The sequence below is a fragment of the Macaca fascicularis genome, chromosome 11 (assembly GCF_037993035.2).
Source record: "Macaca fascicularis isolate 582-1 chromosome 11, T2T-MFA8v1.1".
NCBI lineage: Eukaryota > Metazoa > Chordata > Mammalia > Primates > Cercopithecidae > Macaca > Macaca fascicularis.
The window spans coordinates 105,239,667-105,262,664 of NC_088385.1; the positions used below are offsets into that span (position 1 = coordinate 105,239,667).

The 22,998-nt window shown below is 40.2% G+C and overlaps 1 long non-coding RNA gene across 2 annotated transcripts in view; it reads right to left on the bottom strand.

Annotated features, from left to right (window-relative positions):
- LOC135966310 (uncharacterized) overlaps positions 1-22,998 on the bottom strand; it is a 45,791-nt gene that overhangs the window by 18,851 nt on the left and 3,942 nt on the right. Inside the window, exon 1 of one of the 2 annotated variants that reach the window (XR_010579544.1) lies at positions 11,584-11,890. The exons of the other annotated variant lie outside the window; for it this stretch is intronic. This is a non-coding gene — a long non-coding RNA (uncharacterized lncRNA). Of the gene's footprint in view, positions 1-11,583; positions 11,891-22,998 lie in introns of those variants that run through there. 2 annotated transcript variants of the gene reach the window in all.

A 22,998-nucleotide genomic window follows, 5' to 3' on the forward strand; every position in this document is an offset into this window, starting at 1 on the left:
AAATGAGGGATCTAACATTTGCCTCCTATTGGTAACCACAGAAGAATGCTAATTTCACCTCTCAACACCCAGTATAATTTGTTTGGTATGCAAATTGTCAGAAGAATAGAGGAACCAAAAAGGAATAATAATTTCAACTAATTATGCCTTTTGGATATGCCCAGACAAATCTAGATGAAAAATACTTACATGGTTTATATTTCAGTAAGTCCAAGAAAAGGTAGGCATCAGCATCTACCCCGTTCTAACACAGGCACCAACACAACAGGGAAGGGAATCGAGGCAGGCGGAACTGTTCAGGCTGATGAATGTGCCTGTGAACTGTTTTCTTGTTGTTGTTGTTGTTGTTGTTGTTGTTGTTATTATTGTTTTTGTTTTGAGACAGAGTTTCGTTCCTGTTGCCCAGGCTGGAGTGCAATGACATGATCTCGGCTCACTGCAACCTCTGCCTCCTGGGTTCAAGCGAGTCTCCTGCCTCAGCCTCCCAAGTAGCTGGGATTACAGGTACCCACCACCACGCCCAGCTAATTTTTGTATTTTTAGTAGAGATGGGGTTTTGCCATGTTGGCCAGGCTGTTCTTGAACTCCTGACCTCAGGTGATCCACCCCCGACTCAGCCTCCCAGTGAACTGTTTTTAAAACAGCCTAATTGGTGTGTTTATAACTTTAGCATCTGCCTCGTACTAAGTGGTTACTCACTAATAATTGTCATCCTTACCTTATTTTTTACAGCCAACTCTCTATTTTGGGGGAGCTAATGGTGGTTTGGAGCTTAACCCTGTCCAGAGCCTTTGAAGAGTGTGTAATACCTTTCGGCCTTTATTTTTTGAGATGGAGTTTCGCTCTTGTTGCCCAGGCTGGAGTGCAATGGCGCAATCTCAGCTCACTGCAACCTCCGCCTCCCGGGTTCAAGTCATTCTCCTGCCTCAGCACCCCCCCAAGTAGCTGGGATTACAGGCATGTGCCACCATGCCCTGTTAATTTTGTATTTTTAGTAGAGACAGGGCTTCGCCATGTAGGCCAGGCTGGTCTCAAACTCCTGACCTCAAGTGATCTGCTGGCCTCCACCTCCCAAAGTGCTGGGATTGCAGGCGTGAGCCATGCCATGCCCGGCCCTTTCAGCCACTTCACACTTGTGGCACCTGCACCCAGTGAGGGCTGGCAAAGGAGATAAAACCTGGGGTCACTGAACCACAAGGCTGAAAGGGAACGTAGGCATCATGGGCTCCGTGCTGCCTGCCCACAGTCTCCTCCACTTCTCTTTCCACTCTCTCTACCTCCCTCCCTCATGTCCCAGCCTCACCCTCCCTTCTATCCCTCAAAGCTTTCAGTCTGTTTAGCTGGTAAAATAATATTTAGGACTAAAGATAAAAAACAAATGGCTAAAATGAGGAGTTGCATTAAGAGTGAATCTTGTAAACTAATTCTCATGAAGAAAGACGACCCAGCACTAATTAGTTGTTTCCAAAATTTTCTGATTATGCATCCTATGGGCAAAAAATAAATAAATAAATAAAAATTAAAGCACACACTATATATATAAATACATTTCATATATATAGGACTGTCCTAAAACATGGTGTACATTTAAACAGATACCAAAAGGAGATAAAAGTGGGAATAGAGCCTGTAATCCCAGCACTTTGGGAAGCCAAGGTGGGTGGATCACAAGGTCAGGAGATTGAGACCATCCTGGCTAACACGGTGAAACCCCATCTGTACTAAAAACACAAAAAATTAGCCAGGCGTGGTGGCACGTGCCTGTAGTCCCCAGCTACTCGGGAGGCTAAGGCAGGAAAATCGTTTGAACCCAGGAAGCAGAAGTTCCAGTGAACGGAGATCGCACCACTGCACTCCAGCCTGGGCGACAAAGCGAGATTCCATCTCAAAAAAAAAAAAAAAAGTAGAAATAGAAATTTTTTTTTTTTTTCACAAGCACCCAGCTTGGAGAACACAGACCCTTATGAGCCACTCACTTTCATGAGTGTCTCCCAGATCCGGGGTGGTTCAGTTTGCCACTTCAGGCGACATCCTTGTGACGGTGTCTTGTGAAGGAGACCTTTGGACACACTCCTCCTCAGTCAGAGTGCTACAGACCCTGCAACGCATCTTTTCGTAATCCGTTGTTTACCAGGGGGTTTGTATTTCAAAGCAATATTCTATTTTTGGTGAGCATAGAAGCAACACTTAGGAAACATAAGTCAAACCTTCTTAAACTACATTCGCATTAAAAAACGAATGCTTTCTCTCAATCACCTCTCTATGTGGGACTAACAGGTGGCCCTGGGAAGCAGCCAGGACCAAATAGAGGCTTCCATCAAAACCAAACAAAGAACAGGTGAGGCTTCTCAAAGGGGTGGTCTCCAGGGTTGCTGAATGCACAACTCTCCGAGAAAAGAACGCTGGAGGAAAACACTGAACTGACAAAGTCGGTGATTTATAATCTCCCATTCCCATAAAATGACTCTCGTTATTCTTGGGAGCTTTGACTCTGAAGCGAGCTGTAATGGGCCACTGGGCTAAAAATGAAGTGCAGATTTATTTCTATAATCACCACCAGTCAAACCCTTCCTGGGAAATCACTAACTTGGCTTTTAAAGTGCTGGGATACCTTTAGAATGCTCGAGATTTGTCTTTGGGATTGAGTGCTTGTGTTGTTCTGGGAAATTCTAACTGAGTTGTAGATGCCTCCATCAGTGGACTGGGGAGTTTTGGAAAGACAACAGAGAAGTAGGGCTTCACTTCCCTTTCACACTCAGTTCTGAGAAAATTCCTATGCCGAAGAGATGGTAAGTAAACAGCAACTACAGATACATCAAATACTGGGCTGAGACTCCCTGATTCAGCTGCTATCCAGAAGGCCAAATAAGTTCAACCTCAAAGTAAATTTAAATTCTGAAATTGAATTTGATTCATGACAGTTTCCTACATTCACAGCTCTTGGCCATCAACAAGCTGAAGGTGGGGTGCTTCCCTTGCTGTGCAAAGAATCGTTGGACCTAGAAAATATTCTGATATACTCGTATAGCAATAAATCTCAAGAGTTAAGGTACAAGATACTTACAAAAAAAGTAAAACAACTAAATAAATAAGAACCACAGGATCCTTAGTGTAATTCGAGCTCACAGCACATTATATAACACTGCCCTTACTCCAGCACACAGGTGATCAAGCAGCCACTGGCGTTCTCACTAATGCCTCTTGGCAGATGTCTTAACTCATAATAAGTTCATTTATTGCCTGCATGCATGCAGTGTCCTTTCCCTGACTTTTGCTTCATCTTTAATGAACCTTCCCAACTTTCGACTTCCTATGATAGTGAAGGAAACTCCAGGCAGTCTCCAGAACTGCAAACTACAAGTCTCTACTGTGGACCTACCATTATATTCAGAGAGGAATTCAAAAATCAAAGAAATTGAGAACTGGGAAGAATATGGGGGCGCACTTACACCACTTTTTGACAACAACTTTGAAGCCCGGTAGGAAAAAGTCAGTTGCCCAAGGTCACCCAAGCAATCAGTGGCAGTGTTGGGAGTAAAATCTGGTTCTTCCAGCTCTGCCATAACTCCTTAAAACATACTAGAGGATGAAAGACCCTGAGGAATGAGAGAAAAAAGACATGTCTTTGCTTTGAATGGGTCAAAGGTCTGAGCAGGTCAGAAACTGTTCCCAACATCTAGAGCTTTAGCCCATAACAAGGCAAGACTGCCAGGATTTGCTCTAACATGGCCTCTTCTCTAACTGGCCAATTAATTTTTTAAATGATTTATGATGATTCTCAAAGAAAATGCTTTTCCTGCAAGAGGAATTAATATGCTGAACTTAAAATATTTGCACTAATTACTAAAGGTCAAAATGGGATTGTGCAGAAACATTAATCAGGGGGCCCAAGGGAATAGGAATACATTGGACAAATAGTGTAAAGCTCTAATCAAAATATTGAGAAAGGTGCACTGTGTTGCTTATGCAATTGCAAACTGGAGCAAGGACATTCTCTCTTAAATCTAGACCATGGAACCAATGATGACTAGCAAATACCCATATTTCAGTGGCTCCTAAGGCCCTTAAGAGAAACTCCAAAGTCAGTTATTAATGTAGTAAAGCTCTCCCTCCTCATCAATTTCTACCATTGTTTTCTTTCTATCCATCCACCCTGACCTACTTGCAGTCCCTCAAACCTGCCACTCCTCTAGAGCTACCCACTTACTGTTTCTCCTGCTTAGAATACTTCTCCCCTGACTATCCCAGCCACTCCCTTTCAGATGGATGAATCCTATTCATCCTTTAGGTCTCCTTAAATGCACATCCTCTATGTAGTGAGGTCACATTGCTCACCCCAATTCGTCATACTTCACTGTATTCACATACTTTTTTTGGATGACTTTGAAATTTCTTCCAATAGTGGGTTAGAGAATATTTCCCCAGACTTTACATTTCAGTTCAGCCCCATGACTTTCTTTAGCCAATAGACTGAGGCAGAAGTAATAATGTCCCAGTTCTGAGCCTAAGTCTTAAAAGGTCTCATGTATTTCCGCTTGCCTTCTTTGATTCTGCCATAGCCGTGAGAACATACCTGGGCTAACCTGCTGATCCCAGGAGGAATATAAAATCATCTGGAGTAGAACCATCCAGGCAAGCCTCATCAGCCAAGCCTAGACCAGATCAGCTATTCCACAGATGACCATGGACACATAAGTGAGTCCAGAGAAGATCTGCAAAGTTCCTTGGCCTCGGCCACCCAACCTGCAGATACCTGAGAAATTACAAATGATCGCTGTTTCAAGCCTTTAAATCTGGGGCTGACTTATTACACAGCAAGAATACTTTTTCCCATCATAGAAGTCATTACACCTTATTAAAATCCTTGGATTAATTTCCTTTCTCTTGAGGATTGCATATTCCAATACAATTAAAACTGTGCCTACCTGGCTCCCCATATTATTTCATGTTTTAGCACAGTCTGTTGGTACACAGTGGAAACCCATTAAATAAGTGGTTGTTGAATGAATACCTTATCTTTGTGGAACATTTTCTTTAGAGTCTCTCTCTAGCCCTGATAGCAAACTGCCCACCTACACTTTTCAAAGCCCTCCCACACTCAGTACTGCATTTTAACCTGACAACAATCCGCAAACTAGATTATGCTTATTTGATCACATGCTAGACAAAATGCTTGTGAATACAAGGTGCTTTTTTGCTCATCTCTTATTGTTTAATCTCGTTGTGGTTTTATAGTCAGTACTAAACAGATGGATGAGCATTTACAAATAAAGCTTATTCTTACATTTGGCATCAGATTCTCTGTTCCTCCAAATCTCTCCAACCTGTATAAATTACATTCAAAGTCAGTCTTTGAATACATGCAAACCTGTTAGGAATTAAGATCCCGTTCTGCTGTAAATGATTATTGGAAACCTGAATACAGGAGTGAAAATTGCACTTACATAGTCATCAAAGAGCCCATGTCATGCACCTGTTTCTTCATGGTGCTTTGGAAAAGGGGGAGATACAGGGAATTTAACAATCCCTTGTGCCTTTATATCACATTCCAACTCTTCACTTGCACTGAACATTCATAATTCTAAGAGTTTAGCATTGTCAAGGACTCAGCTACCATGAACTAAGAGAAAATGGAGATTCGATTCATTTACTTTTTTTTTTTTTACTCTTTATTATTGTGGCAACAATGTGAGTGTACATAAAGCCACTGGACTGTACATTCATTTGACCCACCTTGCTGCTGTAGAATCACCAAATCCTTCACCTCTATGCCATTTAAGGTAAGAGATTTTCTTACCTTCACCTCTATGCCATTTAAGGTAAGAGATTATGTTTGAGAGGAACAGTGCCTGTCTCCCTGGTGGACAGCCACACTTTCTCTTCTTCCATAATCTCTGCTCTACAGTCTGCCCAACACAGGAGAGGGGAGTGAACAAAAAATAGCCTTTGTGCTAGAACATTCCAATCAACCATGAAGAATAAAATCCTCTGGATACAGCCACCAGGACCAAATGTGTGCTGAAGAGAAAAATCATGACCAGATTATTCCATCAGCCGGCTCTCTTCTTAAGAGATCAACACATCCTTAGCACTTGTTGAAAGAGGCCTAATTCCTGAAAATTATTGTTTCAAGGCTTAGAATCTTACCAAAAAAATAAATAAATAACTTCTTAGAATATGCATGTGGGGCTAAAGAGGAAAGAAACACTCCACCTCCTGGAGAAATGTAGGCCCCTCTAGAAATGCCTGGTCTGGCTCTGCTAGCAAGTAGCCATTGAGATCATAGAAAACTTCATGAACCGGGAACAAATTTGCCCCACATGCTCAGTGCTCACCAACAGGGAGGGGGGTACTTCCACATTTGGGGTGCTGCAGAGTCACCTTTGGCATCTCAGAATGAGTTTTAGAGATCATTCAGATTCTATTGCATTAGACCCGACATCTATATTTTAAACAAGCCCCCTGGTAGTTCAGATGGAGGTGATCTGTGGACACTTTAGAAACATCTCTATCCCTGTCTTTGAAGCAAAACAAACTAGATGCAAAAGGAAACATCCCCTCCGTGAGGCTCCCCATGATACTTACGTGGAACCCGGAAATAATAACGACATGTATGTCCTAGTACGAGCGTGAGGATTAGACTAGATAACACACGCAACAACTCAGAAATTTGCCTGGCCCATTGAAGGCATTCAATAAATGTCGGCTATTATTTTTATGCAACCTTTTATGAATGGTTGATTCCTGAGGCACAAACAAGCCACTAACTTCTTCCAACCCTTCACGTGAGAAGGTGAAAACCTTGACTTCAATTGAGGTCTGTTTTTCTTGGTAGATTAAATGCCTTTCCTCCCTCCTTTATCTTGTGAACTCCTTGTGGATCTTGTCTTTTCAAGATTCTTTTCCAAACAATGCCTCTTCCAAGGAGTGTCCTCACCTTCCACAGGGCCAGCTCCTACCCTCTCAAAGGTGACCTGAGGACTCACACATACCTCCTTTTTAGGGCCTGTTGCGTGGCGCTAGAACACTTTGCAGACTTGTCTTGCCACTTGATTGTGACTGGCTCAGAGTAGAGTTCATTATTTCTCTAAATAAATGCTTCTGGTTATCTACTTGTACCTCCCAGTCGCCCAGTACAGCACCTGGGACCCACAGGTCTTTAGAAAATGTTTGGGGAACAGTGAAGGAAGAGAAAAGGAAATAGACTAAAAGATTGGATGTGACGATGGCTCTAGAAATGCCAAAGTCTGTGTCCAGAACCTAAAGTAGAGCATAAACCAACGCAGGGTCTCAGCATCCAGGTGATGAGGCTGGTTAAGAGCAGGGCTCCAGAGCCAGCCTACCTGAGCTTGGATCTAGACCCTCCCCCTTACCAGCTGGGTGACTTTGGACACTTAGTCACATCTCTGATCCTCAATTTCCTCATTTGTAAAATGGGATAAAAACCACTGATACCCTCACATGAGGCTTATGTGAGGGATGTATGTGAGGGTTAAACAAAATAAATAATAGGAATTATGTACACACAGGTAAGTGTTCAATAAATGTTAACGACTGTTGTTGTTACTAATGATGTAAATTGCAGGCTATGGAATCAGACAGACTTGAATTTAAATCCAAGTTCTACCACTTACTAGTTTGTGTGACCTTGGGAAAGTTTGTTACATTACATTTTGTAAACATCAGCTTCCTCATCTATAATGTGACAATAATACCTGTATCAAGAAAAGAATACACTTTAAAAAATGGTTAGCAGCCTGACGCCTGACACCCACCAAGTGCTCCACGAAGAGTCATTATCATCAAGGCAGTCACTACAAAAAGGGCAAACTGAGGCAGGGACCGAGAATGGAATCCAGATAGAACGTAGACCAGTGTCATGAGATCCAGCCAAAGAAATAGTGTCCTGGGTCTACTGAAAGTGGCCTGATTGTCTTCTACTCCACTTAATGCTTGTGGACAAGTACGTGTAGGGACTGCCACCTCCCAGAGCAGGGCAGAATGCTTCGAGGACCTGATATCCTGCCCCCTACCCCAGATTGGGCATCCTCTGCACTCCCACAGCTGTGTTTCCTCCATGTTGTTCTCAACTTAAATGTATCTATCTGGGCGTCAGTGTCATGCCTCACATCCTTGGCTTCCACACTGCCAGGCGTATTTAAGGAACTCAATAATGTTCATGGACTTGGCCTGGACACTTGAACAGCATGGATAGAAGATGTGTTGACATAAAAGAGTCTCAATCCCAACACAGGTTCTTCAGCCATCAATTTAATGCTGATGTCTACATGAGCTTGTGTCATTTATTTTGCTTTAAGAATTTTGAAATTATCTCCCCCACAGTTACCAAGCAAATAGGTTTCAACTCCTCGACCTTAGACTGCATAAGATTTCTGAGGTTCACAAACCTAAGGGAAAAGTCAAATTTCCTTCTGTTACTTTCTCACCTCCACACCTTGCTCCCAAAACATGAAGTTTCTAAAAAGTCTTTCTGGTGGCAAATCAGCTGTTTAAAAGTAGCTATTTTTAATAAAGTTTTCAAATCAATCTTCCCCCAAGAAGATGGGGAGAAGAAAGCAAACACATTGTTTCACCATCATATATACATACACACACGAAGAAAACTTAGTTCCTGTTAGTGAAGTCTATCTCTGTGTGTTTGCGAAAACTCAATTTGCAGCCAGGTAAAGTGATATTTATTTGAAGGAGCTTATTGCTGAAAGTGAATCATAAATCTGCTGGCTGTTGAGACTTCAAGGCAGGAAGAACAGAGGCAATTATTAGTCTGAATGTTCCACTGACGATATGAAATCTTTGTCTTTCAAAGCATTTGTTTAAGTAAGAAAAAGTTTGCCCAGCCTGGAGAACATTCTATTGTGGGAAATGAAACTTCTGAAACCTCCAAAGCTTATTTATATATTTGCTAGGCTTCTCTCTGCCAACTTTCTCCTCTCCCAGAGCGTCCGTTAATGCTAAGAAAAGCCTCCGAAAAGCACACATTATAAGCAGGGAAAAATCTTAATGAATGTAATATATTTGGCAAATCTGTTTTATCTACTGAGGAGATTTCCTTCCTCTCTTCATCACTCATCTCTTTTGTTTCTTCTTTTTCTAATGTTGTTCCCCTTGATTTGTCCTTCTTCCTGTGGAATTCATTTTTCTCTCCTCCCAAAGATAAAAAATAGAATCCCAAACAATATCTTGACATTCATTCTCTTGCCATTGTGTTCTGTTTCTTTCTACCTACTCAATTTTCTTCCTTGGGAGAAGAGGGAGACCTTAAGAGCACAGCGTTATCTTCCCCTCTCTAGCCCAACCAGAGGAGACATATCCAGGGCAAAGCCAGCTCCCAACTATGCACAGGTAAGCTGTACACTTCATAGGTGGTCCTTGGCCAAGGAACACGGCAAGCTCACCTCCCGTGCCACTCAGCATGCCCCTCCCCTGAGCTGGTGTGTACTCAATAAGTACTAAGCCATCTTAGGGCCAGGCGCAGTGGCTTATGCCTGTAATCCCAGCAGTCTGGGAGGCCGAGGTGGGCAGATCACTTCAGGCCAGGAGTTCAAGACCAGCCTGGCCAACATGGAAAAACCCTATCTCTACTAAAAATACAAAAATTAGCCGGACATGGTAGCACATGCCTGTAATTCCAGCCACTCAGGATGCTGAGACACAAGAATCGCTTGAACCCGGGAGGCAGAGGTTGCAGTAAGCCGAGATCACACCACTGCACTCCAGCCTGGGTGACAGAGTGAGAATCCGTCTCAAAAAAAAAAGTTACTAAACCATCTTAATATAGGCCTGAACACCCCAGCATCAGCTGTCAGCCATAGAAAGCAAGTGTTTACTCATATAAGGCATTCCAAATCCAAAGTCAAAAGATTGGGAGTTATCTGGACAATTTCTCTCTGACACTAATAAGCTTAAGTGACAGCAGAATGTGTTTGTATATCTTTGTACACAATTTGATTCTCCTTTCTATTGAAGCTGTGCAACCTAAGAATACAGCTGTGACCTGAGATTCTCTTAACACCTTGCTAATCAGAGCATAGTACCCAGGCCAGCAGCAGCAACATCACCTGGGGAGCCCTAGCCTCAGGCTTACTGAATCAGAAACTGTATTTTAACAAGATCTCCAGGTGGCTTGCTTGCACATCAGGGTCTGAGAAGCTCGGTTAACACCAAGCATAAAAGTGGCACCTGAAGATTGGGTTTGAGAAGTGAGGGGCTGCACCTGCTAAGCCTGCTGCTTCTGCTTTGTGAACCCTCTGCAGGGTGATTGGTACCTCTTAGGTGTCACCATGCTCCCCATCCCCTTCCCTGACTCTAGTTGTTGTCACCTCTCCATCTGTTGGCTACACCAGACTACGAGGGCCTTGGTCTTGGTAACTGCAGGTGACACTTGTGCATGGACCAGCCATGCTCTTTCCTTCCTCCCGGGTCTGCCTGTACCTGTGTGAGCTGTTATCACAGAGACTGATAACTTGACATTTACAGTTTCTTTCCCAGAGAGGAACACAAGGCATTTCATGAAAGCTGCACATAATCCTTCTCAATCCTCTGTAGAATGGGGAGGGAAAGTGCATTTTAAATTCCATTTTGGTTATCCCACCTCAATGCTATTCTCTCCCCTTCTAGAATAAAAGAAAATAACTAAAGAGGCATTGCCCCCGGAGAAGTGTGTGTGTGTGTGTGTGTGTGCGCGCACGCAATAATTCTGAGTTTCAGGGAAGGCTTCTAGGTTGAAGTAACTTCTGAAACAACTCCAGATTCTTCACGGGATTTCTTCTGACTCTCAGATGACAGGCACTTATTTAGGTACTCCTCTTCCCCACACCTCAAGTCCTGGCTGCCCCCAGGAGCCCATATTCCCACGGGCACAAAGACTGGAGACAGTAACAAACTGGTCCCTTGAGCTTTGCCTCAGCTTCACCCTAAAACACAAACCCAAGCCACATCTTTAGCCTTTCTGCCAACAATTTCCCCACTCAGGTGTTCTAAGCACTTCTCCGAAGGCATTCTCATGCATTTTAGTTTCTTTTTTCTCTCTCTCTCATCATCCCAAGCAGCCTCCCTTATTAGGTGATTATCTTGGAATTACAACCTCTTTATTTCTTTTCTTTTAGGCCCATGAGGACATCGCAGGGCAGGGACTGACTGGTTCAAACAGTGAACTTCTCCCAGACAGCAAGGAGTCCAATCAGTTCACTGTGGTTTTCCCCATGAGTAAACACAGTCCCTGGAGGCCACAGCTCCTCTTCTGGACACCCAGCACCTTGGCCAGCCCAGTGAGGAAAGCAAGGTCTGGAAGCCTCCCAAGGGGTCACATCTCCTGTTGGGTCACTAAGTATTCACACCTCCTCCTAGCGACACCTATAAGTGCTGTCAGAGTGTGTACTCCCATACAGGCCTAAGATTTTTAATGCCTCCAAAAACAAAAATAAAGAGAGACACTCTTCTACCTCAACATGGCCACAAACAGAGTTCCACGTTAGCCTCCTAGAAGGGCAGGAATAAGGGAGGTGAAAATGGAATAGGTAAGGAGTAGGACTAGACAACTCAATGTCACACAGAGGTACTCACCATTTGTAGTTCATTGAATGAAGCATCTGGGTCTCCAAAGTCCTCTGGAATAGCCTCTTTAAGAACACAACAGTGACTTCCTGAACTCAGCACTGAGCCATCTAATATTCGCAGAGCTCTTCCTGCTTCTTTCTGAAGCCCCCATCCTATCACCAGATGATAGAAGCGCCTTCTCTCCCTGCCACCAAAATGAAAGTTGCCTCTCTGAAATAAAATCTTTCACCTGAGATTCCATTTAATTTAAATCCCGTTAATTCAGCTGATACAGAGATGTGTTACCAACAAGAAGGAATGCCTTTGTTTGACTGAGCCCCAGCTGGGAGGCATAACTTCGACTCTGGCCTTGTGGGCGATTTTTCTGTGAGCCTCGGGGGCTTGAAGAAAGAAATTCCAATTTGAATATCTTAAAATTCTTGGAAGGATCTGGCTAGCAATAGGGAGTGCCTTGCTTCCCACAGATTAACTCAAATGGACAATAAGATCAGTCCAAATGGTTCCTATGCATATTTCTGGAATAGTTCAAAATGGAATGTCCTTTTCCACAATGCATGTTTTAACACATTCTTTAAACCTACTAAAGAACAAAACCTAAGAATGTACTTCATTTTAGTCTTAATTCATTCCATAGTTAGAAGCTATAAGATTGGATGGAACACGATCTTAGATGATTATTATTTCAGTTATGTGCAAGAAATATTTGCTGTTTCCACTAAGTGCTTGGAGGCATCATGTAGGACACCAAAGTGTGAAACTCAGTCTGCTACATGTGGTTGTAACCCACATAAAGCCAGGCTGGTCTTTTCTCACCTAGAAGTCAGCCTCAAAGAAATACAGTCAAAAATAGCCAAGAAGCAATTTAAATCTTTATTGAAATCTATTGAAATTTACCCAAAGAGATCGCACTCATAACACACAGCAAAATGTATTGAAACCATTCCTCCTGCCACTTTCTCTCTACATTAATATCTTATTTGTGCATGTGTGTGTGCATTCATTTGCCACTGCACCTGCCCCTAAAGCCTCTCCTCTCCCTCCTATGCTCCCCAAATCTCTCAAATTTAACTCACACAAGACTTTTTTCTCTGCCTCTCTTCCCTGTGTCTGTATCTGTTACTTTTCTCCTGTCCGTAGCTCTCTGATATTTTCCATGTAAACCTGGGTGGTCTCTCTCAACTTCTCCAAGTCTCTTCAACAGCCACAATCATATACAATTGACCCTGGAACCCACCTGGCAAGGCCCTCTCCCTAGGAGAGGTCAGAGGGAGGCAGACTGCTTCTCCTCTGCGAGCAGAGGAAGGGAAATACTGTGACTATTTGAATTACAGTCTTTCTCTGCCAGAAGGGAACTATTTAATAAAAATTAATTGAATACTTATTTTTAAATCCTACCCAATATGAACTTTATCATGAAAATGGACATGGGCCCTGTCATCAAAGAGCTTACTCTCCAAGTAGGAAGGCAATGACCCAATAATTGAATAATTACTATTATGATGAGTGCTGCGGCCACCAGCAGAGTATGACTCTAATCCAGATGTCCCCTTAAGATGTCAGTTAAAATGGTCAAACACCATTGTGTATCTAGTGGAAAGTCCAGAGCCCTCTTCAAGATCTCTGCAAAATTTCTGCAGAGAGGCAGATAGGGGAATGGGACATGCTTTCCTGCCTCTGCTGAATTCTCTCCCATTTCCTGCCTCTGCTGAATGCTTGTTTTGTGTTCCATGCCTTGAGGTCAATCTTTTATCTTCCTGTCTTCTCACTCAAGCAACCGGGGAACAAAGCTTGTGATGTGTAGCAAAACTTGCACATTTCTACAAAACTTTTCTAGGTCACTGCCAGAAAGTTACATTTCTGCATGATACAGCAAATACTTAAAACTACATATCGGTCATGTCTCATCTTGGAACTCATCATCACGTAGGGGATTTCTCACTGGTCTTTCTAGTCTAGCACTCAGTCCTTGACTTGCCGTTTCTCTGTCTTCTGTCTTTCTCTCACACACACACACACACACACACACAGAGAGAGAGAGAGAGAGAGAGATTGTCCAAGTCATTGCACATTCCTCTCACCCTATTTTGCACAAAAATTTAGCACTCTACAACCCTTATGTCTAAACTCAGTTCCAAGCCTAACCTTGAATAGCCAACACTTTCAAGTAACCAGATGAGCAAAAGAGCTAGCTGTGTGTTCAAAAGCAAAAAGAATGGCAAACTTATAGGATCCACCCTCCTACATTAAGTGACTAAAATAATTATACTAACACTGAGAGAGATAAAAGCTATCCCTACCTGTCCAAATAAGAAGATTAGACCAAATACTTTCTAAGGCCCACTAGATGATATGTTCTAAAAGATCAGGGACAGTGTCTGTCTTGTTATCTGCTATACCCACTATCTAGCACAGTGCTATCTTTCTCAACAAACAAGTGCTTTTTGAATAGTATATTAACATCGTTTTCAGTGCTTACGTTCTGTGAGTTCTTTAATATTTGCAGTTCTTTTACATTGGTTAGGATTATGTCAGCTATGAGTAACTGATGCAACAACTCGAAATGGGTTAAATGATAAGGGAATTATTATCACACAAAACGCAAAGTCTAAACATTAAGTTGTTTTAGTGTTAATCAAATCAGCATTTGGTAATATTTTCAATACCCAGGTTCTTTTTGTCTTTCTTCTTTTTTTTTTTTTTTTTTTTTTTGAGATACAGTCTCCCTCTGTCACCCAGGCTGGAGTGTAGTGGCACAATCTCCGCTCACTGCAACCTCTGCCTCCTGGGTTCAAGCAATTCTCCTGCCTCAGCCTCCTGAGTATCTGGGATTATAGGCATGTGCCACCACACCCAGGTAATTTTTTGTATTTTTAGTAGAGACGGGGTTTCACCATGTTAGCCAGGATGGCCTGAGTCTCCTGCCCTCATTATCTACCCACCTCGGCCTCCCAAAGTGCTGGGATTACAGGCGTGAGCCACTGCGCCCAGCCTGTCTTTCTAATCTACTATCCTCAGTGAGGTCCTCAAGAATATTCCCTCATGACTGCAAATAGTTTTAGCTCTTTCAAATGTCATACCCACACACAACAATGCCGGTTTCCAGTCCTTCATCATGAGCAAAGATAACTTTCTCAGAAGCCACTTTGTAGACTTTACCTCATCTTACATTTCACTGGCCAAAATTACATTACATGCTCAGTCCTAAATCAATCAATTGCAAGAGACAAAACCTAAGACTTATCAGGATTCAGCTCTTGGAGCTAAAACTCCAAAGTCCTTGAGGAGCACAAAGCCCCTGAAGAATTTAGCCACTCTTTTCATGAACAAAACCTGGGTTCTGTTAGCAAAGATAAAGAAATGAGTATCTGCTAGGTAGTCAACAAACAGCATATGTCATAATTATGATCTCATCAAAAAAAGCCATTCCAAATGTGATAAGAATTGTTCTGAATACAGTACTGATTCCAAGTAAATGAGTGAGCCACTGAGATGCAGTATAGAGACTTCTGATTCCAAAATGGTGGTATACACACAAGCTGGCTTCCATCCCTATCCTCACACCCTACAGAAAAATAAAACCCAATATGCAGCACTGAGATTATCACCAGTGATATCCCAGAACTCAAACATAAGGATGAGTCCATTCCTGAGGACACAGAGAAGTTTAAAACAAAACTCTGAGCAGATAGAAAATCAGATTCTCATATCCTTCACTCCCCTCCCCAAATTTGCTCTACCCCAAACACATGGCAAATGTCCTTTGACTTATGGTTTCTACGCTAGAAAAAGTAAGATAGAGGTAGACAACCAATTTCTCCACCATCTCAGGCTCTTTGGCAGGAGACCTGTCTATGCCTTAACCCACAGGAAGCAGTCTAACTACCTGAAGGGAGACATATCCCTGAGGACAGGCAACAAAAAAAAGGGGGCAAAGTTGGACCACCATCTCTAGCCTTGAAAGCTCTGCTCTATAACTCAGCCAAAGGAGACACCAGAGGAGAGTGGCTGTTCAGCAGCACTATGCTGTAGGAAGTATGTTTCATAGGTCCCCTGAAAATGAACCCTTAGCCAGCCTTTCCATACTGTCAGGATAGGCTTTTTTGGGGACATTCCACATTCTGAACAGGCAGCACTCTAATTATTTGCTAGAGCCAAGACAAACCTGAGCTTTAGGCACCATCTAGTACCAAAAAGAAGACAGCGGCCTAACAGAAAAAATATATATAAGAAATCCAACAGGTAAATTACAAGGAATCTCTAAGCAACATAACCAATAAAAAACAAAACAAGCCAGACAGAGAAAACTATAATAAATAACTAATTCTTAAATACAAAGATATAGACATCCACACGAAACAACAGGAAACCATGACCTCACCAAATGGACAAAGCAAGGAACCAGTGACAGATCCTAACAAGATGGTGATATGTGAGCTCTCTGATCAAGAATTCAAAATAGCAGTTTTAAGGAAACTCAGTGATCTCCAAAATAATACAGAAAATCAATTCAGAAATGTATCAGAGAAATTTAACTAAGAGATTTAAATAATTTTTTAAATCAAACAGAAATTTTGGAACTGAGAAATACATTCACTGACTTGGAAAATACACTGGAGGCTCTCAACAACAGAATGAATGAAGCAGAGGGAAGAATCAGTGAACTTGAAGACAGGCAATTTGAAACTATACTTTCAGAAGAGAAAAAAGAATGAAAAGGAAAAAAGATTGCCTACAAGATATAGAAAATAACCTCGAAAGATCAAATCTAAGAATTATTGGTGTTCAAGAGGGAATAGAACAAGACAAATGGTTAGAAAGATTATTTGAAGATGTAATAACATAAAACTTTTTTTTAAAGACAGAGTCTCATTCTGTCACACAGGCTGGAGTACAGTGGTGTGATCTTTGCTCACTGCAAGCTCCGCCTCCTGGGTTCACGCCATTCTCCTGCCTCAACCTCCCAAGTAACTGAGACTACAGGCACCTGCCACCACGCCCAGCTACTTTTTTGTATTTTTAGTAGAGATGGGGTTTCACCGTGTTATCCAGAATAGTCTTGATCTCCTGACCTCATGATCCGCCCACCTTGGCCTCCCAAAGTGCTGGGATTACAGGCATGAGCCACTGCACCCAGCCAATAACAGAAAACTTTCTAAACTTTGAGAAAGATGTAAGTATCCAGGTTCAAGAAGTTCAGAGATCTCCAGATTCAACCCAAATAAGACTACTCCAAAGCATGTAATAATCAAACTCTCAAATGTTGAGAACAAAGAGAGGATACTAAAAGCAGCAAGAAAAGGGAGCAAATAACACATAAAGGCACTCCAATTTGTCTGGCAACTGACTTCTCAATGGAAACCATACACACCAGGAGGGAGTGGAACAACATTTTCAAAATACTGAAAGAAAAAACCACCAACAAAGAATACTTTATTCAATGAAGCTATCCTTCAAGTATGAAGGATAGTCCTTCCCAGACAAACAAAAGCTAAGAAATTCACCACCAGACCTGTCTTACAAGAAATGCTAAGAGCAATTCTTCAATCTGAAAGAAAAATCCACTAATGTACAAAACAATTTGAAGTTATAAAACCCACAGGTAAAATTCAGAACAGAGAAAACCCCAGAATACTCCAATACTATAATAGTGGTGTGCGATCCACTTATAACTCTAGTATAAAACTGAAAAGACAAATTTATCAGAAACAATAATGGCTGTAACAACCTGTCAAGGGCTAAGCAATATAATAATATGTAAATTGACACAACCAAAACTCAAAATGTGAAAAGGTGTTAGAGTTCAGTGGTTTTTGGGTTTCTTTTTTTTACTTTTTTGTTTGTTTTTATTCTCTTTTTATGATCTAAAATAAATTATTATCTCTTTAAAGTAACTTCTTGTATCTATAAGATCTTTTTGTAAGCCTCACAGTAACCACAATGAAAAAACCTATAATAAATACACTAAAAATAAGAATAACAAAGTAAAACATATTACCAGAGAAAATCACTTAACCACAAAGTATGACAGTAAGAAAGGAAGAGAGAAGACCTATAAAACAAACAGAAAACAAGCAATAAAATGGCAGTAGTAAGTCCTTACTTGTTAATAATAACACTGAATTTAAACGTACTAAATTCTCCAATTTAAAGATATGGAGTGGCTGAATGGATAAAGAAATAAGATCCAACTATATGCTGCCTACAAGAAAGCCACCTCACCCATAAAGACACACACAGACTGAAAATGAAAGGATAGAAAAAATATTCCATTCAAGTAGAACCTAAAAAAAAAAAAAAGGTCAGAGTAGCTACAGTTCTATCTGATGAAAAGGACTATAAGTCAAAGGCTGTAAAAAGAGACAAAGAAAGTCACTATTTAATAATGAAGGGGTCAGTACAGCAAAAGGATATAACAGTTATAAATATGCACCAAACACTAGATCTCCCAAATATATAAAGCAAACATTAATGGATCTAAAGGGAGGTACAGCCTGCAATAAAATAATAGTAGGGGACTTCAACACCCCACTCTCAATAATGGACAGATCATCTAGACAGAAAATCAACAAACATTAAAGTTAAACTACACACCAGATCAAATAGGCCTAACATTTATAGAACATTTTACCCAATTGCTACAAAATACACATTATTTTCATCAGTACATGGAACATTCTCCATAATAGACTATACTTTAGGCCATAAAACAAGTTTCAACAATTTCAAAAGAGTGAAAACCATACAAAGTACCTTTTCTGACCACAATGGAATAAAATTAGCAATGATAACAAGAGGAACCTCAGAAACTACACAAACACATGGAAATTAAACAACATGTTCCTGAATGACCAATTGGTCAATTAAGAAATTAAGAAGAAAACGTTAAAATTTCTTGAAACAAATGAAAATGTAAATATGCCATACCAAAATCTATGGGATACAGAAAAAGAAGTACTAAGGGAGAAGTTTATAGCAATGAACACCTATATAAAAAAAGTTGAAAGACTTCAAATTTAAAAACCTAATAATATACCTCAAGGAACTATAAAAACAAAAACAAACCAAACTCAAAATTACCAGAAGGAAATAAATAATAAAGATCAGAGCAGAAATAAATAAAATTGAGACTAAAAAATGCAGATCGAAAACATAAAAAGTTGGTTTTTTGAAAAGATAAAATTGGCAAATCATTAGCTAGACTAAGAAAAAAGGGGAAAAGACACAAAGAAAATATGAAACAAAAAGAGAAGATGTAATAACTGAGACCATAGAAATCTAAAAAATAATCAGAGAGAATTACAATTACATGACAACAAATTTGAAAACCTACAAGAAATGGATAAATTTCCAGACAGATACAAGCTACCAAAATTGAACTATGAAGAAATAAAAAATCTCAACAAACCAATAATGAGTAACAAGATTGAAGCCATAATAAAGGTCTCCCATCAAATAAAAGCCAGGATCTGATGGCTTTACTGGTGAATTCCACCAAACATTTAAAGAAAAATGAATATCAAACCACCATGGCACACATTTACCTATGTAGCAAATCTGCAATCCTGCACATGTACCCCTGAACTTAAAAATTGAAGAAAAAGGCCGGGCGCGGTGGCTCAAGCCTGTAATCCCAGCACTTTGGGAGGCCGAGACGGGCGGATCACGAGGTCAGGAGATCGAGACCATCCTGGCTAACACGGTGAAACCCCGTCTCTACTAAAAAATACAAAAAACTAGCCGGGCGCGGTGGCGGGCGCCTGTAGTCCCAGCTACTCGGGAGGCTGAGGCAGGAGAATGGCGTGAACCCGGGAGGCGGAGCTTGCAGTGACCTGAGATCCGGCCACTGCACTCCAGCCTGGGCGGCAGAGCGAGACTCCGTCTCAAAAAAAAAAAAAAAAAAATTGAAGAAAAAATAAAATAAATTAAATGATAATATTTTGCATATATTGGGTTAAATGAATATCTATTAAAATTAATTTCACCTGAAAAAAAATGAATACCAATTCTAGCAACACTCTTCAAAAACTGAAGAAGAGGAAGTACTTCCAAACTCATTCTATGAAGCTCTGATACCAAAACCAGACAAGGACACACACATACACAAAAAATAAACTACTAAGCAATATCATTGATGAACATACATGTAAAAATCCTCAACAAGATGTTAGCAAACCAAATTCAACAACATATTTAAAACATCATTCACCATGATTATGTGGGATTCATCCCACATAATTATACTGATTATTGATACACAAATCAATAAGCATAATATATCACATTAACAGAATCAAGAACAAAAACCATATGATCATTTTAATAGGAGCTGATAAAGCACTTGATAAAATTCAACATCCCTTTATGATTAAAAAAATCAACAAACTGGCTATAGAAGGAACATACTTCAAAATAATAAGGGCCATATATGACAAAGCCACAGTCAACATCATAATGAATAGGGAAAACTTCAGAGCCTTTTCTCTAAGATCTGGAACAAGACAAGTATGCTCATTTCCACCACTTTTATTCAACATAATACTGGAAGTCCTGACCAGAGCAATTAGGCAAGAGAAAGAATAAAAGCCATCCAAATTGGAAAGGAGGAAGTCAAATTAAGTCTTGTACACAGACAATATGATCTTATATTTAGACAAACCTAAAGACCCCACTTAAAAAAAATTAGATCTGATATATGATAGAGTTTTGACTTATAAAATCAACATACAAAAATCAGTAACATTTATATACACCAGTAGTGAACAATCTAAAAAGAAACCAAGAAAGCAATCACATTTATGATAGCTACAAAGAATATTAAATACCTAGGAATCAATGTAACCAAAGATGTGAAAAATCTATTCAAGGAAAACTATAAAACAATGATGAAAACACTGAAACAAATTGAAGAGGACACAAAAAAATTGAAGAATATTCCATGCTCATGGATTAGAGGAATTAATATTGTTAAAAATGACAATATCATCCAAAACAATTTACAAAGTCAATGCAATCCCTATCAAAATACCAATAACATTCTTCACAGAAATAGAAAAAAATCCAAAATTGATATGAAACCACAGAAGACTCCAAAAAGCCAAAGGAATCCTGAGCAAAAAGAACAAAGCTGGACTGCCTGACTTCAAAATATACTACCAACCTAAAGTACCAAATCAGCATGGTCTTGGAATAAAACAGACACACAGACTAATGAGACAGAATAGAGGGCCTAGATATATATCCATGCATTCACAACAAACTCATTTTTTATAAAGATGCTAAGAACATACAATGGGGAAAGGAGAGTTTCTTCAATAAATGGTGCTAAGAAAATGGGATAACCATATTCAGAAGAATGAAACTGTACCTTCATCCCCCTATCTCTCACCATATGCAAAAATCAAATCAGAATGGATTAAAGACTTTAAGACCTAAAAACTGTGAAAATACTAAAAGAAAACACTGGGGAAATGCTCCAAGTCATTGGTCTGGGCAAAGAGTTTTTATGTAAGACTTCAAAAGCACAGGCAACTAAAGCAAAAATAGACTAACGAGATTACATCAAGTTAAAAGGTTCTGCACAGAAAAGAGAACAATCAAAAAAGTGAAGAGACAACGTACAGAAAGGAAGAAAATATTTGCAAACTATCCATGTGACAAGGTGTCAATAACCAAAGTATATAAGAAACTCAAACTTAATAGCAAAAAATAATAATAATAATAATAATCTGATTTTAAAATGGGCAAAAGATCTGAATACACACTTCTCAAAAGAAGAAAATCAACAGCCAACAGATACATGAAAAAAATGTTCAGCATCACTAATCATCAGAGAAATGCAAGTCAAAACCACAATCAGATATCATCTTACCCCAGTTAGAAAGGCTTTTATCAAAAAGACAGGGAAAAACAGATGCTGGCAAGGATATGGAGAAAGGGGAACCCTAGTAAAATGTTGGTGGGAATGTAAACTAATATAGCCACTATGGAAAATAGTATGGAGCTTCCTCAAAGAAAGGAAATCAGTATATTGAAGAGTGTCTGCACTCTCATGTTTATTGCAGCACTATTCACAATGGCCAAAATATGAAATCAACTTAAGTGTCCATCAGTGAGTGAAGGATAAAGGAAATGTGATACAGCCAGGTGTGGTGGCTCATGCCTCTTCTCCCAGCACTTTGGGAGGCCAAGTACTATCCTGACCATAGTAACCTAAGGTCAGGAGTTCAAGACCACCCTGAATAACATGGCAAAACCCTGTCTCTACTGAAAATACAAAAATTAGCCGGGTGTTGTGGCGGGCCCCTGTAATCCCAGTTACTGAGGAGACTGAGGCAGGAGAATCACTTGAACCCAGGAGGCGAAGGTTGCAGTGAGCTGAGATTGTGCCACTGCACTCCAGCCTGGGCGACAGAGTGAGACTCCATCTCAAAAAAAAAAAAAAAAAAAAAAAGTGTGATTATATACACAATGGAATATTATTCAGCCATAAAAAAGAATGAAATCCTGTCATTTGTAGCAACATGGGTGCAACGAGAGGTCATTATGTTAAGTGAAACAGGCAAAGCACAGAAAGATAAATATCCCACATTCTCCACTCATATATGGGAACTTAAAAAGTGATCTCATGAAGGTAGAGAAGAGATTGGTGGTTACCACAGGCCAGGAAGGGCAGTGGGGAGGAATATATAAAAAGAGTTTGATTGATGGTTACAGATATACAGTTATATAGAAGAAATGGGACCTAGTGTTCAACAGATCAGTAGGGTGACTATAGTTAATATTACTTGATTGTACATTTCAAAATAGCTGAAGAGAATAATTTGAATGTTCCTAGCATAAAGAAAAGATAAATATTTAAGATAATGAATATCCCATTTACCCTTATTTGCTCACGTGAATGTATCAAATTATCACATGTATCCCAAAAATATTTTTAGGTAGCAATATAAATAAATAAACAGAGTGAACCACCGAATAACCTAAACATGTCAAATATTGATGCATTCATCTCTTTTACTACAAGCCTTTAATAATGTTCTGCATGCAAAATAATTGAGTTTTAAGAGAGTTAAAGATTGTCAATGTCTGTCTCCTTTACTTTATTTAGGACTTCTGTTTTAATTGAAAACTTTTCAGAGGAATCTATTCCTATGCCTTATACCAATGGCACTGAGACAAACAAAAACCACATACAATGGATTATACCAAATTCTAAGCTTTTGTGTTTTTGTTTTTGTTTGTTTGTTTGTTTTTTGAGATGGAGTCTCACTCTGTTGCCAGACTGGAGTACAGTGGCACTATCTCGGCTCACTGCAACCTCCGCCTCCTGGGTTCAAGCGATTCTCCTGCCTCAGCCTCCAGAGTAGCTGGGACTAAAGGCAGGCGCCACCACGCCTGGCTAATTTCTGTATTTTTAGTAGA